This window comes from Ambystoma mexicanum, chromosome 6q, assembly GCF_040938575.1.
Source record: "Ambystoma mexicanum isolate Mex_15411 chromosome 6q, UKY_AmexF1_1, whole genome shotgun sequence".
NCBI lineage: Eukaryota > Metazoa > Chordata > Amphibia > Caudata > Ambystomatidae > Ambystoma > Ambystoma mexicanum.
In genome coordinates this window covers 928770065-928789697 of record NC_090937.1, presented here as the reverse complement: position 1 = coordinate 928789697, position 19633 = coordinate 928770065, and the positions used below count along the sequence as shown (strand labels likewise).

The following is a 19633-nucleotide window of genomic DNA, read 5'->3' as shown; positions in this document are numbered from 1 at the left end:
TATTGAGCATTAAAGTGTTATATACATGCACATGAAGAGAATTATCAGGATACGACTCAAAATGTGCATTTAAAATGTACCATACGCATTAAGTATTCCGTAGGAGGTAATTGTAATAAAAATGCAAATGCAAATGCTCAGTGAAAAAGAAAAATCCATTGCCTAGAAAATAGACTTTGGAAGAAGCATTTTTTTTAAATAAAACATTTTATTATTTTATAGGTACAAACAAGACAAAACAAAAACACATTAACACTTAATCGATACTTTCAAACACACAGGTATACACTTCTTCTTGGTACTTGGCTCTTCTTCGCAAATGCTGTAAAAACTGTTACGCCTAATAAGTCTTTGGGCTCATCTCGTTTGCCTGGATTAGTTATTTTTCAGCAGTTCAGCAGGCTTTTGGCTCCTTTCTACATGCCTTCAGTTGTCCTCCCATCTTTGCCATATCTTGGTCGCTTTCTCTGGGCATCACCTTGTGGTATAATCTGAATGAAGCCGCATTGGTCCGGATGGACCAGAGAGGGTATCACTGTCTGTAGCCTGTTGACCAGTATTTTTGCCAGTATTTTGGCCTCTGTGTTTATGAGAGAGATCGGTCGATAGGAGCTGCATGCATCTGGTGGTTTGCCTTCCTTTTGTAGTACCACTATACTGGCCTTCCTTAGGTCCGGCGGGAGGATTCCTTTTTCCTTTGCATGCAAGAACATTTTTAGCATATGAGGCGCCACTTCCTCTGTGCCAATTTTCTTCCATACTTCCACTGGGAAACCATTGGGTCCTGGGGTTTTCCCATTTTGGAGCTGAGAAATGGCTGTCGTCAGTTCTTCCTCTGTTATTTCGGCTTTGAGTTTCGTTCTCTGTGTTTCGTTGAGTGCTAGGATGGTTAGCGTATCCAATATACTAGGATCCGTCTGGCTCGTCGGCGGGGCATGTAGCATTTCGTAGTAGGTTGCGAAGGCCTCTGCAATGTCTGAGTCAGTTGAGGCCCATTCTGTGTTTGTGATGCTTATACGGCACACTTGAACGTGTCCCTCCTCTCTCCTTTCCAACCATGCCAGCATCTTGCTGGCCTTGTCTCCTGTCTCGTATAGTCTGGCACGCATGGTTCTGTGCGCCTGTTTCGCGCAGGTCAGCGCAACATTATGTAGATTCTTTTGTGCCACTTGTAAGGATGTGTTGTCTTCCTCCGCTCCCGTGCTTGTGTATTTCGCCTCGGCACGCTTCACCTCTGCTTCTGCATCGTCAACGTCTTGCTTATGTGTTTTTTTGTGTGCAGTTGTCCAGCTCAGTATTTCGCCTCTCAGAGTTGCCTTGTGTGCTTCCCATACTATCCCCGTGTCACCCACTGAGTCTTGATTCTCTGTTAGTTACGGAAATCCTAGATAGTATGCATTCAATGGCCACCTCGGCGGAGGCTGGGGTCTCACTGTCTCAAGCAGCATCGTGAGTGGGGAGTGATCTGATATTCCCCGGGGATGTAGAGTTGCATTCATTACCTTGTGTATGTTTTCGCCGGGGAGGAAGAAATAGTCTAATCTAGACATCGATGCGTGTGCGCCCGAGTGAAACGAGAATTGTCTGTTGTTAGGCAGAAACCTGTGCAGTTCCCTTTGGGAACACTGCAAAATATTTAGGACTACAGGTGTTAGCAGTAAACCCACTTGGTAGCAGTCTGTACCACCCAGATTTACCTGGTAGCTGTGGCTGAGCAGTCCGACTTCCCTCAAGAAGAGTTAGGCAGTATGCAAAGTATACACAATAGGCACTCAGATACAATAGCACACGCAAACACTGCCCAGAGCTTTGGTATATAATTATTTATTTAAAAACACACTTATTGAAACACTCCAGCACTATTATTGTAAGTCACTTCAAAACACAGTTACTATTAATATATATACATCCCTTATTCCTTATCAGACAAGTCTTAGTTAACACCACTTATTTCCAGACAGAGGTGAGCGCTTAACTATAGATGGCACTCCAATAAGTTAACGAAAAAAGGGAGGCAAAAAGGCAGAATGTAGGAAGATACACCACACTAATTTTTAGGAACACTTTAGCAAGGCAGGAAAGTCAAAAGTTACTTGTGAGCCAAAGTCCATAGGCCGGGCCCACCCTTAGAGAGAGCAGGGCACAAATGCACCCTATTGGGGTGCATTTGTACAATAGGCTTAGAAGTCTTGCAGGGAGTTCAAAAAGGATTTAGTTAGGCTCAGAAAAGTGTAGCCAGGGTGTCCCGGGCTAACCCAGTTTCGAAAGCCGGGGGCTAAATCTACCCCTTACAGTCGGTTGCAAGGGAAGCCAGGCGGAACACGGACCTTAGGTGGAAAGGATCCTCCAGCGGGGGCAGTTGTTCCTGGCAGCGGCTGCAAGTCGCGGCGTCGTCCAGAGGAAGAGAAGATCTCGACGTGGAGGAAAGCTGAAGGTCGTTGCACTGCCAAGGGAAGAAACCAGCCGCTGTGTTTTCCGGTTAAAGGTACTACCCTTGGTTTCGCAGTAGTAGAAAAACGTGGTATCCCGGTTGCCAGGGTGTTTGTCACAGGCAAGGCGGCCACAAGATGCTTCGGGAAGGTGAAAAGAAGGTGAAACTGGTTATCCCCACCAGTCAAAGGAAGAAGACTCTCCGGCGGGAGATCTCCTCTGTCTTCGGGAAAAGTGGTGAGACGGTTCAGCAGGGCTCCACCGGTGGTGTCGTTGTTGCAGGTCGGGTCTGCTTCTCCCTCTTCGGATTCTTTAGGTCCTGTGGCGACTTCTGAAGTTCCAGTCCCCAAAGCCCTGCTTTTATGCAGAAAACCCCCATTCACTCAGCCTAGCTGTCACTCAAACATGCTAAGTGGTGAGCCGGCCGGCTCACCACTTGGGCCAATCAGGAAGGAGTGCAACTTGAGTTGCCTAGGCAACTCAGTCCAGGGTGCCTAAATCCCCCTCCACCCCTCCTGCAGACAGAGTGGCACCACTTTGGAGGGCTTCTGTGGAGAAGCCCGCCAAAAAGTGGAGCAAAGGGCTCGACTTGGGTTGGAGTCATAGAAGATAACACAAACGCCATTTTAGAATCGAGTTCTGGCAAAAAATACCAACCGGTAAATTAATATTAAATAAATAAACCGGCGGTATGTTTCGAGGCCTCGAACAATGGGAAAATCCCATAGGGATATATTCGTGGTTTATTATAAAAAGTAGTATCCACTGCCACCAGCCAAAACTCGATCAGGGGGGACGGAGACGTGCCCCCTGGACTAACAGACCGCGGGGCAATCGAATTGCCCCGGCCAGTACGTCCACAATATGATGGTTTGTACTGGTTCTGTTCAGAATTTGAGACTAGTAAAGTCAATGGTGACTTTACATGCCCTGGGAGACAGTAGGCAGTCCCAGGGTATGGAGTCTATGTTGGGGGGTCACTATGACACCCCTGTGTTACTGCACTGAGGGTGCTGTGTAACACACATCACAAAAACACATGAAGCCCTATGGAGTAAAAGACCCCATAGCCCATTAAACACATCTAGAGTCAAAGAAACACACTCAAATCATGTCCAAGAGTGAGGGTAAAAGAGTCTCACTCTTGGCAGGAGAAAAAAATAAACCCCAAAAATCCAGCAAAGCTGCTGGGGGACTCACTAGGTTAGGAAATTCAGCCTAAACAGAGAATTCTCCCTAACATCTATCCGCTGGATGAAGGTCTCTCCATGCATCCTTCAGGCCCAGTGCTGACGTAAAAGTAGCAAGCTTGGTTGGTAGTGCCGGGTTTCTCCCCCTTATATGTGTGCAATCCTCAATAATGTTCATCACCTCATTGAAGTCTCCGCCCATTACCAGTGTATCTGTCAGATTGTTAACTATTATCGGTGTAATATCTTAAATTAAGGCTGTCATGAGTGCTGGGGGCGAGTAGACCGCCAATATGGCTATGGTTTGGTTCCATAGTGTGCCTTGCATGAAAACAAATCTGCCTCCAGGGTCTTGGGTTACGTCAGCTATGTCGATCGGGGTTCTTTTGTTTATCAATATTAGCACTCCCCTCGAGCCCATGGAGAAGCCTGCGTGGATTGCCGTCCTATACTTGGTTCTCTAGAAAAATTGGCAGTTTGTGCCTGCCAGATGCGTTTCGGTGAGCATCACTATATCTGGGTCATGCCGATGTATATATTGTATTACAAGCCTTCGCTTTATGCTGTTTCCCAGGCCATTCACATTCCATGTCATCAAGGCAAGTTTCTTTGCATTATTCCTGTTGTGGCCATTAATCTTTGGGTTTGGGTCTATGTGCGGGTGGCCATCCCTTGCGACCTTCATGTGTTTTGTGATTGATGTAGCCCTGATGAGCCAAGTGCCAATTGAATACCCGAGTAATGCCCAACTCCCCCTCCCCATACTCCATCCCCAACTCAAGCATCTGTCGCCCATTGAACAAAACGTTTAACCAATCAAACTAATTTTAAGTGCTTAAGTCTCTTTGGTATTAGGAATACCTCAGTATGCACTTGGTTCTGTGGGGGGTTGTGCCGTGCTAGGCTGTGGGCCGCCAGCATTCATTTTCCAGTTGCTATATGTGTCAGGCAATTTTCGTTTGATCTTGTGCCTTGTATACTTTCATCATTCATCCGCTTTTGCATTTATTCGTCTTTCTCTCTGTGGTATTGCTTCCATTTCTTGACGGGGTGGTCTTTCTGGTGGTTCATTAAGCCACGGCCTGTTTCTTCTCGCTTCTTGTCGTTTGCGCTGACTCCAGTCTCCTTTCAAGTTTCTCTCTGCCCAGGTCCATGCTTCTTTAGGGTCAGTGAAGTGTATCGTCGTGCCATTATGGTATATTTTTAGCTGTGCTGGGAACAGGAGACCATATTTCACATTCAGTGTCTGTAGGCGCTTTTTAAGGGGGTCGAAGGATTGCCTCATTTTCTGCACTTCTCTAGTGAAGTCTGGGAAGAAGCCTATCCTGGAGCCGTTATATGTTATCTCACCCTTTGTCCTGGCCATTTGCAACACTGCATCTCGATCTCTATAATTAAGGACCTTTGCTACCACAGTTCAGGGTTGTCCTCGAGGTATCGGCTTGGCAGTTGGGACTCGGTGTGCCCTTTCTATTGAGAAAAGTTTCGACAAGGTCTTGGGAGCAAATAGGTTGGCAAGCCATTGCTCTAGGAAAAGTTCCATGCTCTCCCCTTCAGCCTTTTCATGCAGGCCAAGAATGCGGATATTGTTCCTCCTTGACCTGCCCTCTCCCTCTTCCACCCTGCTCTCCAGTACCTTAATACGTTCTAGTGCTCTATTCATTTGCTGGCCCATACGTCTCAGTTCGTCCTCTGCAACAGATTTACGGGTCTCAGCCTCTTCGGTGCGGGACGAGAGCTTCTGAAGATCATGGCGCAGCAGGGAGACTTCTGTGGAGATGCCATCCATTTTGACTTTCATGGACGTTAGCGAGTTGGAAATGGCGTTCTTCACATCTCTTAAGGATACGTTTTCTTCAGGATGTTGTGTATCCTTAGGCCTGCTTGGTTCCATTGGCGGAGGCAGGGTGGTGGTTGTATATTGTTTCATTGTGTTCTGATTGGCCACTTTTTTAGCCTTTTCTTTGCCCATTACAGCAATTGTCTGTTGGCTTGTTGTTACTGTGTAGAGTGCAGACTTTAGTGTTAGGGCTTGCCGTGTGAGGGTGGTTCGCTTTGTGCTGCTTGTATTTTGTAGGGAGATTGGTATCCTGGCCGTGTCCTCCGTATGTGTAGCTTCTTGTTATCTATGTGGGATTCTCCCCTTGCTGTATTCTGCCGGTCTTGTTTTAATGTGCTACACACGGAATGGGTGCCTCAGACTGTTGGGCTAGTCTCTGGTCTCGCTTTCCTCTCTTTCTTGGTTATGGGGGTCGTTACAGTCTATGCTCTGATCGTAAGCGTTGCTTGGGGGTGTCTTGTTCAGCCGTTAGGATTGGATGGGGGGTTCCCCCTTTTCTTAACTTTCTGGTTCTAGGGTATGTATGGCCTCCTTTGTCCCATTTTGCACTTCCTGGGTCTCTTTCACCCTGGCTACCTCCTGCTTTCCTGGCAGTTCAAGTTGGAGTGTTTGTTCAGGCTGTCTGCTGCCTGTAGTCTTTGTTTAAGGATCCACCTGTTTCCCCTCCTCACTGCAACAGTTCTTGTTAGATTAATTGTTCAGCCCTTATGTTGGGCCAGCATAGTCAGTCAGGTAGGCCATGGGGAGGGGGTCTTTCTCCCCTTCGTGCGATATCGTGCCCTTGGTTCAGTGTCCGGCGCTTGCACCCAACCTTCCCCTCTCCTTACCGGTTTATTTGTGCAGGGTGTCAGTGGGCGCTCGACGTTATACAGAGTGCCCGCGAGTGCCCGTACTGGAGCAGGAGGCAGGGATGTCGCAGTCCGGTCCACCCACGGGAGCGGCCCCAGTCCTGTGGAGTCGCTCCAAAGTCTGCCGCCTTTCCCCAGGCGCCAGACGGGGAATCGGAGTTCGTCCGCTCGCTCACACCTCGGGGCTGCTGGGTCCCCGATCGGGCACCGGTGCCTGTCACTTGTTTCGTCCGCCCCAGCTGCTACTGATTGCCAGGAGGCTCCCGCCTCCGGCGCTCGGCGGCTGCTTCAGCAGAGACAAAGCGAAGTGCCGCCAGAAGGAACGTGTGCCTCTGTCGCCGCTGGGCTCCTCAGTGTTTGCGCACCACAGCTCCGTCCGACCTCTGAGGGTGCTAGTCTGTTGTGGCCGCTCCTCTTTCTTGGCGCCCAGCGGCCATCTTGGATTCTCACCGGTGCCGGTCTCCGTACTTTCTTCAGTGGATTTCTCGGGATCCAGCTACTGGGATACTTCCCGACTTCAGCAATTTATGGCGGTAGATGTCTGCTCTTAATTAATGTAATTGTTCGCCTCTGTTTTTGCAGTTTACTTCAGGATTTTGAAGGATCCTGCTGGCGCCCCGGGAGCTAAAAAAAAATCACGTCTCCATGTTGAGCACGCTGGCCACGCCCCCGGAGTAAGCATTTATTAAGGGATTCTTATGGAATCTGCCTGCTATTTAGATATGCCTGCTATTTAGCAAGTGTAAATGCAAGGCAGATTTCATAGGAATCCATTGGTTTTACACCTACATTAAAATCTCAACCAGGCATAACACTGGATGGTCTTCCAGGATCGAGGAGGAAAGCAAAGCAGAGATCCAAACTCTGCTTTTTGCCCTTGCGATGCCTTGGAAAGTCACGAAAATGCAAAGCATTCAATGGAGGGGTAAAATAATTATGCCTTGCATTTACGCCTCCATTTAACGCAGTGTGCCATATAAAATCACCCACTCATTGTTTGGTCCATTTTCATTCATTAGATCCAAACATTTACATGCACACGTAAGGGAGAGGAGGAAGGACAACATGATGCATTCCAAAAATGAAGGTGGAAATAGTAAGCTAAGTGACACAGACAGGAAGTGGGCATAAAGAGGAAAGCCCACTCTCATCACCACAGGGCCCATCCTATAGTTCTGTCAAAAGCTCTGCTGAGCTCAGAGCACTTCCTTGCAGCTGATGAAGGTGAATACATGTTTCTTTGATGCCCAAAAATATTATACTCTTTTATTGTGTGAAACCGATGATGTTATGCATATTATGAGAATCAAGCTGCATGCCTGTGTCAAAAAATGACAACAAGGATGCTACTTTATCACATTGGATCTGGGTTCGGTCTACATCTTTAAAGAAGGACAACTCATTGGGCAGCATCTTATATTGCTCCAATGGTCTGAAATAATTTAGGCTCACATCGTGTTGCATTCTTGTACAAAGTTGAAGCCTTGCATTCATAAACCAAACAGAAATGCAAGATAACATGCTAACGATGGCAGGATTTACAGAGCATTATTTGAGATAATTAAATTTAGGATATTTTTGTGAAACAGGGGTATGAATAAAGTATGACTGAAAAAAGGGTGAAGTGAGTGGTTTGTCTGCATTACTAGCTTTGGAATGTTCTCACTCGACAGTTATCTTGCATTACGTATTCGTATATCACTGTGATTTCTATGGCTAGTTAGCCTGGGTGAACATGTTCAGGGAGATTTGATGAATCACCTCCATGTTGGGTGTTTGAGTACATGCAACTTTTATCAATTCCCTTATGATTCACCCAGGGGCACATAATGAGGGGCCTGCAATGCAGAGTGGGATGTTGTTATCCTTCATATGGCCCTATAAAAACGACCCACTGCCCTACTGGGGCCTGGCAGGGCAATTGGACTGGGAATTGGGGGTGTTTAACTATTTTTCAAGGAATGACGGGGGAGAAAGGCCCTGGGGAACAGTGGTGGGGGGGGGGCTTTGGGGTTACTTTGGCACGGTGAGGAGGGGATACATTGCACCCCAAAAAGTGACTTTACCAGCTACCAAGAAGCAGGGCACAGTATGACACAAATGGGTAGACTCCAAAGTGAGAACACTGAGGTGTGCTTGGGAAATAGGTCGATTAAGCAATTTTATCCCATGCAGTGAGGTTCACATTTATGTAGATCTTTATGTTTCCTCAAGCATGTGTTAGAATTCCTCCAGGGGGTTTACTGCCCTTCATCCTTGCCCAGTCCATAAAATGAGTGCTATTTAGTTCTGTAAATTACAATTCAATGGAATTGTGTAAAAGAGAAAACTCTCATTAATATCTATTTAATAAAGTAATATATATATATATATATATATATTACATGGCCTGCAGTAGTGGCCATGTAGTTATGGTTAAGTTGCTAAACCCTAAGAAGAGCACTTTTTGGGTGGCCATAACTTCAGTCCCCCTGGACGAATCCTCAACAAACTTTGCAAAAAAAGTATATGGCCCACTCTGAATTATTGCAAAGTTTGGTGAGGTTTGGTGAAGGGGGCGGGGGGCAAAGTTATAGGGGGGTCCCAAAATTTCTTTTTTTTCCCATAGACATAATGGAAAAAATAATTTGTCGCGCCCACAGCCCAAACCGCTGGATGGATTTTCACCAAATCTGTGGCAGGAGCAGGGGGCTTGGTCCCGAAAGCGTGCTTTTGTTAATTTGGTGTAAATCCGTCCAGTAGTTTTTATTTAAACGACCAAAACGTAAGGCAAAAAAATAAGTGATATCTATTTCCGCTCCGCGGACAAACTTCCCTGTTCGCCCCGCGGACAGGACACTGATTGTATAATCGGCTTGTGTTGTGTCCGTGGACACTCAACGTGTTCTCTGATTAGCTGGGATGAGGTGTGAGGTGTGTCAAATTGTTTTGATGCACCCGCCATATTGGATTCGCGGACATGCGCTGGAAGTGAGCATAAATCCAATTTTGGGGAGTGTGTTGCTGTGTATGAGTGCTTGGAGACGGTGGGGGAGTAAGAGATGGGTCAAATGCTGTATTTGTTTAGGTAGGAGAAGGCCGTAATGTGTTCCCGGTGTCCGCGGGTGAAGAGGGTATGTATTGAAGAGTTTCTACGTTGGTTGTAATTATTTTTTAGAATGTTAATTGAAGTGGGTAGGTTTTGAGTTGATGTATTATGTTTTTGGGTTGTGGTCATTTGGTAGGTGTTTGTTTCTATGGGTGTGTTATGCTGCGGTGGTTGTGGCCAGGGCCTAGAGTCATGGGTGCATGGCCGAAGTGCTGTAAGCCTTCGACCATGCACCAAAGACTCTAAGCCCTGGCTACAACCATCGCAGCATAACACATCCATGTTACCAAACATTTTGACTGTGGTATGTGGGCTGCTTAGGGGATATGTTTTTAAAAATGTGTGTACTGATTGATAGTAGTGTAATACTGTTTATAGGACAGTGAGATGATGTGTCTTAGTTTGTTTGTTGCATTGTGCTCATAATGTTGGTATTGAAGACTCTAGGCATTTTGGGTTGCATTTATTGGTGAGGTGTTCGTTTGCATGGTTGTGTTATGTTGTGGTGGTGGTGAGTTTAATTATGATATACTTAGAGTTTCTTTTGGTGAGGCTGTATGAAGAGTTTTGGGCAGGTCATGCAGTCAACATTATAGTGTTTGGCAAGAAGCGCTGCAGCATAAGATACCCATGGAAGCAAACATTTTGGATTGCAGTGTATGGTCAGGTGTTTTCTTGAATGGGTGTGTTATGCTTTGGTGTTTGTGAGTCGAATTTTCCTCTGAAGAAAAGTACCAACAGCAATACCAGGACATCCCTTGTTTTTTCCATATTTAAGTTACTTTGGGTCTCACCGTAAGTTACTAGGGCAATCCAGACGTTGACCCCTTGGTAATTATTATTAGAGAGGCACAGCTCCACCCTAATGATGAGGTGCAACCAGACCGAAACACGTGTCTGGGGTTGCTGTTGGTACTCTTGTTCAGAGTACAATTGCCTAGCTTTTCGGTGCTGGACTGCCCCTGGGCAAGGCAAAGAGTGATATGATTGGGATATCTCTCCTCTGTGAAAGATAGTGAGCTAAAGAATCTAGGTAAGACTCTCGCACTCAGGACTACAGTCTGGCAGAGAGACTCCCAGGATCCCCCTTGTTTTTTGCATATTTACGTAACTTTGGGTCCTACCCTAAGTTACTAGGGAAATGCAGACATTACTATTATGTATTTATTATGTGTCTGTATTTGTAAGGTGGCAAGACCCCCCCCACCGTTCACCTGCTAGTGACACAAACTGGGATAGTACAAACACATGTGTGCACATTATAGGACATTGTCATACGAGCACATTTTGTAAGGGCTCCAGACTTGCTGCTTGTGAAAAATGTCCATGTGATTTGGCGTGTGAAGAGCAGATGGGCTGAGGTGACAGGTGGTCTGGCCTGTCTGTGGGAGTCTCTGAAAGAGTGAGAAGTTCTCCATAGGAACAAAGTAAATCCGTAGAAATGTCGGCTGCATTGGTGAATGGTAGGAAAAAAATCATATCTTTAAAAAAAATATTTCTAGTACAGTACGTTGTAAAGGGCTTTGTGCTGCCATTGTGAGTGAAGGTCAGCGGCGTTGAAATTTAGCTTCTGAGCTGAGGAAACCCACGCATCGTACACAGTATAAGGTTAAATTGTTTTTTTGACCTTGAACCAAAGCTAACATTCGAAAAGGAATGCATGAAGGGAGGAATGTAACACTGTCCAGTATGATAAGGTTCACCATTCCAAAACTAGACAAAGCAACATGTAATTTCACTTTATAAAAATGGGTTGCCCTGAACTGAGTGTCAGCTTTAGGTCGAGAGAATGGAAATGCCAAATATTATGTAAGTTTTACTTTCGACAATTTTATAGACCAAAGAGTCAACTTACCATTCGCTGACCGTTATTTCTGCCTTACATTGTACTCGGTTGTTCTTTGTTTCATATTGCAATAACACGTAAATACAGCATGTGTGTGTGTGTAGAGGCCTTTGTCTCGCCCACATGGGCAGTTCAGTATCCAGATGCGTGTAGTCCACTAGTGGGTTCCCCCATGTTCCACAAACGCGTAATTCAACGCTAATATTTAATTAAAATTCTGTCTATGTGTTCTTCTTGCACTTAGCTTGCTCCCTGATTGTAGCGTTAGCTTCGCATCCCATTTCGCGCTACACATATTTCATAGCACTAACCTCTGAAGCAAATTGTTTCACGTGTGTGTTCATCCTTGGTTTTAACAAGGGACCGAAATAATGGGTAAAATGATAAATTGTAATAAAGATTGGCTACTGAGACACATTTCTGTTATGTTTTTCAAATAGCTACAAACTGCCTTTCTGCGATTGTCATCGATTCCAGATAACAACTAACAGGTTTTTAATCAGCAGCTGCAGAGACACGGGAATGGCTGCATCACAATGACGATCTTTTGGGGCGATCGTCATGGGCCGATATGCCCTTAAGAGGTACCAGCAATATGGAGCAACCTGACATCGTTTACAGTGGCCTAGCGCCAAGCTGATGCCCAAGCCTTGCGATTCACTGTGCGCCCAATATACTTCGTATACTCAAAAGGAACAGCGCGTGTCTCACAATAAACATTTGTGGACTGCGACCAAATAAAGAAATTACCCATTTGCTTGAATATGGCAATCGCCAGATGTTCTTGGAGCGTTTATTGTGTAATAAAAGTACTTTACAAATTGTATAGTTTTGCTATTTCTTTTAAAAGTATAGTTTTATATTCAAAACTGGGGCGCACTGCATTGTGATATGATGTGTGTTGATATTCCAGGTTCTGCGTCAACTAAAAGTAACACGTAGGTGATGACAGGGCACGTTTGGCTGCGCTGCACAGTAACGTCCTGGAGATAGGCGGAGAATGTCACTAGGTTTGGTGATGTCAGCCTCAGGGACGGGGCATATGAAGTAGTGGGTCCACCTTGGGGATGCAGCAACGGATACGATTATCACAAGATGGCCGCGCCCTGCTGCCTGATATTGCATGTGTAAAAAAGAGGAAAAGTACTGTAAGGTGCATAGGAAATGTTTGTACGATCGATCAACTTATGCTTAAAAACACATGCCCGAACCCTTGGGAAATAATATTTCGGAGTGTACATTCTTTTGATAGATCTATTTTTTGCTCCATTTGCTGCAGATGACTTTCTAAGGTCTCTGTATTATTATTAATGTCTGTATGGTCCGTAAAACTTTTTTTGCTAAGTACACATAAATTAATGGTTATTAATTGGTTTATCTAGAGAAGTGTAGTGTCTACCATTAGTATCACTGTTTTCACTCATTTCATCGCGAGGAACATTTTCTTCCACTTATTCCAAAGTACTAGACATTTCTGTGTAAAAAAAAATATATTAATTTTAGGGTATCTAATACAGAAAGTTTATAAATATATAAAATAAATACTAGTGTACTCAGTAGTTTCTTGCTAAGTTTTGCTGTTACTGCTGCGTAGGTGTGCTGTTATGGTTAAGTTGTGCTACTAAAAACCTATGAAATTCAGTGAAAAAAACTTTGTTACAGGGACGTTATGGTTCCAAGTTAAACCTGAAAAACACCAGAAATTCGCCAGTTATGGTAAGCTAAGCAACCATTACCCGCGCTACCAGCGTGCACTGCAAGGACTAACACCCCGGACATCAAAGATGACATCACAAATGTCATTGATAACATCATAAAAAATGTGTTACTCTCACATCCATAGCTTGGTGAGGTACAATTGCAGCAAATCTTACCGCATGTATAGGCACAAACAAAGTGCAGCACTTCCGTGACTTTGTAGTGGCAAAATTTCAACAGAATGTCACACCTTTTTTCACTTAACGCATCATCAATATGTCTAAGTAAAAATGGCACATTGAATGGTCCGTTTGCTCAGTTCTTTTCTGTTATTCTCATGTTAATCCTTCCAGGCTAGCAAATGTTTTCTCTATATATTTTTGTTTATTTTTGTATTTAAAAAAAATGTATAGGCCTACTTTCAGCCAACATCTATATTTAGGGCTCATTTTAAACTTCAATATATGCATATAACACACTGGGCCTGATTACAAGTCAGCCGTTCCGGAAACAGCGGCGGCGGTAAATCCGCCGCAACCGTTGTTTCCGGACCAGCTGATTCCGAGTCCTGCAGGCAGGAGGTATCACTCCCGCCAGTTCTGACCTTGCGGAAGTAACACCACCCGCCTGCAGGTGGACATGGAAACACCGGCTCTGTCATAGACGGAACCAGTGTTTCCATGATCCCCATCCCCATGGAGTCCTCCGGGACTCCATGGGAATGGGGATTTACAGAATTCCGCCTCCAGAATTACCGGGTCACCGGGTTGTAATGCCCCGGTAATTCCGGCAATCACAGAGGCGGAATGGTATTACGGGTCCGGCGGCAGCCTGCCGGTTTTTCTGGCACGGCTGCCGCCGGACTCGTAATGAGGCCCATTGTCTTTTTTTCATTAGGTATTTTCAGGAAAAAATACAGCAGAATCAACATCACATAAGAGCATTTCAGATATTGTGCTTCTTATCTCAAGGTGGAGCACCCCATCTGGTTAGATATTTGTATTGAAGCTATTTCAATTGCAGCGGTAAAGTTACTTGAATTGTGTGCAAGATCTAAAAAGGCACCAAAATAATGTAAATATGTCCTAGTAAAGTGGCAATACTCTCTTTTTTCTTAAGATAAGAGTGCATAATTTAGGAAAGTTACTTAGAAAAGGGTGGATAGAGTTTACCAGGGAATGTGTTCATTGAGGCCAATGTCGTCAGTTTTTAATCTAAAAATGAAACGTTGTTCTCTTTTGAGCAAAGGTGCTCCTATATTGCCGCCTCTCCGCGGGCATTTGACTTTTTCTGAAACAGTCCATCTCAGATCTTTTTCCCCATGGTGGTAAAGTTGGAAATGTTCCACCATGGGAGCATTTAGTCTCGTATTGCAGATGCAGGACATATGCTACTGTATTCGTTTTTTGACTGGTCTGCTTGTCATTAATATGTATTTGAGATTACATGGGCAGGTGATCATATGCATTATATCGTCTGTATTGCATTTTGTTAAGTATTGCTGTTTTCATGGATATTTCCATCCTATGTCTAAGGAGTGTGTACGTTATGTAAGGGTACACATTGAACATTGGCCACGGGGTGAGTGACCCTGTGGTTGTCCCTTTCCCAAAGGGTACCTTATTGTTCAATGGCATCTGCTGGTTGATAGGATTGTACCAAGACATCTCAAAGATGGCTTCTCCTTTTGATCACAAACCAATGTTTCTCAACTGTGAATTCAACCACATTCAATAGAGGCCAAAGTTTGAGAATTTCTTGCTTAATCCAGTTAGTTTTGCTCGAGTAGCTCATGACTACAGTGATTGGCTGGTTTTTTATTGGTCTCCTATTTTATTAAAGAGTAACCTCCCGTGGTATATTGCATGCCCGCCTCTTCACTTGTTTTAACAGTTTTTCAGGCATTGTCTCTGTCTCAGACGTCCCGCCAGATCCCCTGCCTGTACATCATATTCTGTTAGTTCTGAACAATTTCTCCTGAACCTCAGGAATTGCCCAAACAGCAGGTTATCCTGCAGTGTTCTATGGTGGAAACTATTATATTGTAGCAGTGAATTTCAGTCAGTGCTCTTCCGATATACCGATGTGGATAATTGTCACTTTTTGGCACTAATGTTACACCGCTCCCCGCACAAGCTGCGACTCTTCCTACAAAGACACGCCCCCCACGTCTCTAGCCTCTTCCCATCCATCCATCAACGCCGACCTACGCTTTGCCTACGGACTGCCTTGTGTCTATCCCCTTGGACACACTTCTGCTACTCGCTACCTTTCTTGTTACGAAGACCCCGTCCTGGGTGGTCACCTGCCTGTCTCTGCCGCCACGTCTGTCCCCCCCTGGTAACGCTTGCCTCCGACTCCCTGGGACTACGTTCCAGCATACACAACGCTCCAGCATACACAGGTATATCGTGTCTTGGTTGTATTCACGAGATTTTGCATATTGAACAGTTACATAACCTTATACCTTCCTTTACAGCGCTCCAGGGGTTTTTTCCGGTTGTTCCTGAGTCCTGGCTCCACGGACTACCTTCTTTGGTCCTAAGCATCACTCTGGCGGTATTCTTGTGGTTGTCAGTCTGATACTTGGGAACAGAGGGATAGCCCATACTCTGCACGACCAACAGCTGCGTAACAGACTGTGAAGCCTTTTGGTCATCCAGAGTATGAATCCCTCCACCGGGGACCCAGTGACCGCTTTGATGCAAGCAGTAGCGGCCCTCAGGACCGACATGGCAGCCGCTACAACAGCCATACATGACCGTCTTGATGCCTTACAGAGCACGCGTTACCCATTACCCCTAGACACCGAATTCGGGGACTCCGGCCCCTCGGAACAGCCAGCACCTATCCCGGCCTCTGCACCCACTCCTTTGTTGTTTCCGACACCCGTTCCTCTTGCTGCCCCAGAACGCTACCAGGGAGACCCCCGGAAATACCGAACCTTCATTAATCAATGTAAACTCCACTTTTTGTGCAGACCCTTGGCTTTCCCTGATTCAGTCACAAAGGCCGCATTCCTTCTTTCACATCTATCTGGGGTGGCGGCCACCTGGGCAAAGAGAAAATAGAAGAGGGCCCAAAAGATGGGGCCCTCCCGTCCCCTGCACACTATTTACTGATGCCACATAGGGCCTTCAAATATATAGATATAAATCTATCAATGTATAAATATATAACAGCAGTTTTGTTAGTTGAGCATATAACGATTTATTTGGCAAAGAAGAAAACAAAATAGAATAAAATTTGCCAAAAAGCACAATCTGTTATACAAAGTAATTCATGACGTATGACATATTAAAACAAATTGCGATGAAGCAATAAATGATGAAGAGATGATGCTGTCCAATTGTGGGGTGGCCGACGCGTTTCGAGGGTAACCTCTTCTTCATAAGGGCCCAATTGAACTGTTGACAACATTACAAAGAGACAAAAAGTAAAATCTTTTATTTTATTTCCATACCAGTCAAGGACTGACTGACAAGCTGTACATAACTCGAGATGCTAGCGAGATGGTGAAAAGCAGAATACTGGAGATCTAGTATGGTGAAAAGAGTGAACTCTCAGATAAAAGAGAAATACTCTATACTAATAACTAAACCCATAACAAAGGAGATGTATTGTGTGAGATCCACCTACATGGTGGGATCTAGAAAATGGCGTGATAAAAGATTGAACAGATCGAGATAAGCCAAAGGCGGTAGTGGGTTATAAATAGCGAGGACCACCCTTGAATAGTGAAAAAGCAGAGACAATATGGGGAGCGTGTATAAGAAAAAAACCTTACCCCTCCTATGGACGGGAAAAGAAAAAAGAAAAACTCCAAAAGAGCGTTACTGAATAAAATAAATAATACTTAGAATGAACCGGAAACGGTTTTAAAGAATGCACTCACTCGAGTTGCGGGACGGGTAGCCAAGGTATCAGAGGCATCCGTGTGGTCAACAAATATTTGAAACAATTATACGATGCAGGGCATCTGCAAAGAGACACGTACTGCTGGCACCTAAGTGGGGACACATACATTTCTGTTATACTGAAGAGAAATGAACATGGGGTCTCCCAACCGGGCAAAGAAATCCAAGTAGCGGTAGCTTACCTATACAGTGTGTAGAACACTGTTAGTGGAAACTGAAACCGGCAGGCAATGGCTCCGCACGGTCGTGACCTAGGAAACGATCTGTGCTGGGGACACGCCGTCAGACGTAAAAAGGAAACTAAATAATAAACATAAAAAAGGGGGCATAGAGGACGGTGAGTGAGGAATATGGGGGCCATCTTGCAATGGCGCATAGTGCAAACGTACTCATAAGGACTGACCAGAGATCAGGATGAATAAGAAAGGTAGAGTAAATATGTTCCATAGTGAAATTTAGGAATTCTGGTGTTCACCATCGTAACACATTTTATAATTTAGGTACTAAAAAAACAGAAATTTGTGAATAGTACAGTAATCATTACAGTCATGATAGATACCACAAATGGTACATGCAGTTTACTCTAAATAGTCCAAAACAAATCATATAGAGTAATGAGGCTACTCATTATATAGTGAAACAGTTATGATACAATGGCAAGGGGATTGAGGGCAAGGATAAGAGATTGCGATATAGCCTATTACTCATACAAGGTTCGAAATTTAGGAATTCTGGTGTTCACCATCGTAACGCATTTTATAATTTAGGTACTAAAAAAGCAGAAATTTGTGAATAGTACAGTAATCATTACAGTCATGATAGATAACACAAATGGTACATGCAGTTTACTCTAAATAGTCCAAAACCAATCATATAGAGTCATGAGGCTACTCATTATATAGTGAAACAAGTATGATACAATGGCAAGGGGATTGAGGACAAGGATAAGAGATTGCGATATAGCCTATTACTCATACAAGGTTCGAACCCATAGAAAGATGGTTCAATAGGTCATTCGTGGACAAGTGCAAACAATTAAGTAAATATAGGCAAATCAAACAAAGGAGAATACAGTTCCTTTGGAGAAAACATCAAAGTCACAACAGTTGTAATGAAATAGAATATTAAAGTAGTGTAAACAAAAAATTGTTTTAAATCCGGGATACAGACACTTGTGTATAGTAATTGGCAATGTAGTATGTGGATTTCACAATTAACTATAGAAAGCAACTCAAAGAGAATTCATCATTCAGACCTCAACCTCTAATTCAGAAAATACCAACCTACCTGAAGGATACTACAGACTTCCTCAATTGTTTACAAGAAATCATAGCCCTGGACACTAGCTGTATTCTCTTTAGTATGGATGTATGCAGCCTTTACACCTCTATTCCCCACATCGAAGGGGTCGATGCTGTACTCTGGCTTCTGTTGAATCATGAACATATAAGAGGGAATAAAGAATTTATTGTGGAATTATTGGAAATAATTCTTCACAATAGTTATTTTAGATTTCAGGGCCAATATTATGTACAATCATCAGGTACTTCAATGGGGTCTGCCATGGCTCTGGTTTATGCTAACACCTACATGTATAAATTTGAAAAAGAAAACGTGTTGGAGCACCCATTTTGGTCATTCAAAATCTTGACCTGGAAACGTTATATAGATGATATCTTTGGTATTTGGTGTGGAACACGAGATGAATTGGATCTCTTTTTGGAACATCTGAATTCAGTAAATAACACAATCAAATTCACAATGGAAGTAGGGGATCCTTCATTACATTTTTTGGATGTGAGCTTACAGATCAAAGAGGGTCACATCGACACCACGGTGTACCATAAACCTACAGACGTGAACAATCTTTTACATTTCAGCAGTTTCCATCCTAAACCCATGCTTAAAAGCCTACCATTCAGTCAAATGTTAAGATTGAAGAGAATTATCTCAGATCCAGCAGGCCTTGACTCAGAATGTTCATTTTTAGTTGAACGATTTGGTTCTAGGGGGTATCCAGATACTGTCATAGGAGAAGCCCGCAACAGATCAGAGACCTTCACGAAGGAACAACTACGCATCCCTAAAGTCAAAGACAAACCCACACCGCTACTCTACATTTCAAAGTATTCACGACAGAGTTTCCAAATCAGCAAAACTTTGCGTAAAAATTGGACCATACTACACAATGATCCCTTTCTCCTGAAATTATTTCCTAAAGCACCAATGATGGCCTTTAGACGTGGACACAATCTCAAAGATAAACTAGTGAGAGCGGAAAGACCTCCTAAAGACAAACAACTTGTACTGAGTACCATAAAGAAGGGTACATTTCCCTGCTTGAATTGTACGAACTGTAACAATGTTATAAAAGGTGAAACGATATCTCACCCACAAACTGGGAAGAAATTCAAAATCAGAGATTTTTCCACCTGCCTCTCCGCAGGTGTCATCTATTCATTGAAATGTCCCTGTGGTAAATTATACATAGGACAAACCATAAGACCCGTCAAAGAAAGATGGTCAGAACACAAATCCACCATCAGATGTAAGAATCTCAGATCCCCAGTGGCAAGGCATTTCATCGAATTCCAACACACGATTGCACAAATTAAATTTCAAGTTATAGAAATTGTCAAACGTCCACCCAGAGGTGGCAATTACCAATCCCTGTTGTCACAGCGAGAGAAGTACTGGATCCACACACTTGACACTTTGCAACCTAAGGGTCTGAATGATGAATTCTCTTTGAGTTGCTTTCTATAGTTAATTGTGA

The 19633-nt window shown here is 44.1% G+C and overlaps 1 protein-coding gene across 3 annotated transcripts in view; it reads right to left on the bottom strand.

The window, feature by feature from the left end:
- Positions 1-19633, bottom strand: part of WDR17 (WD repeat domain 17) — a 2439098-nt gene that overhangs the window by 969412 nt on the left and 1450053 nt on the right. The gene's annotated exons all lie outside the window — the stretch shown is intronic.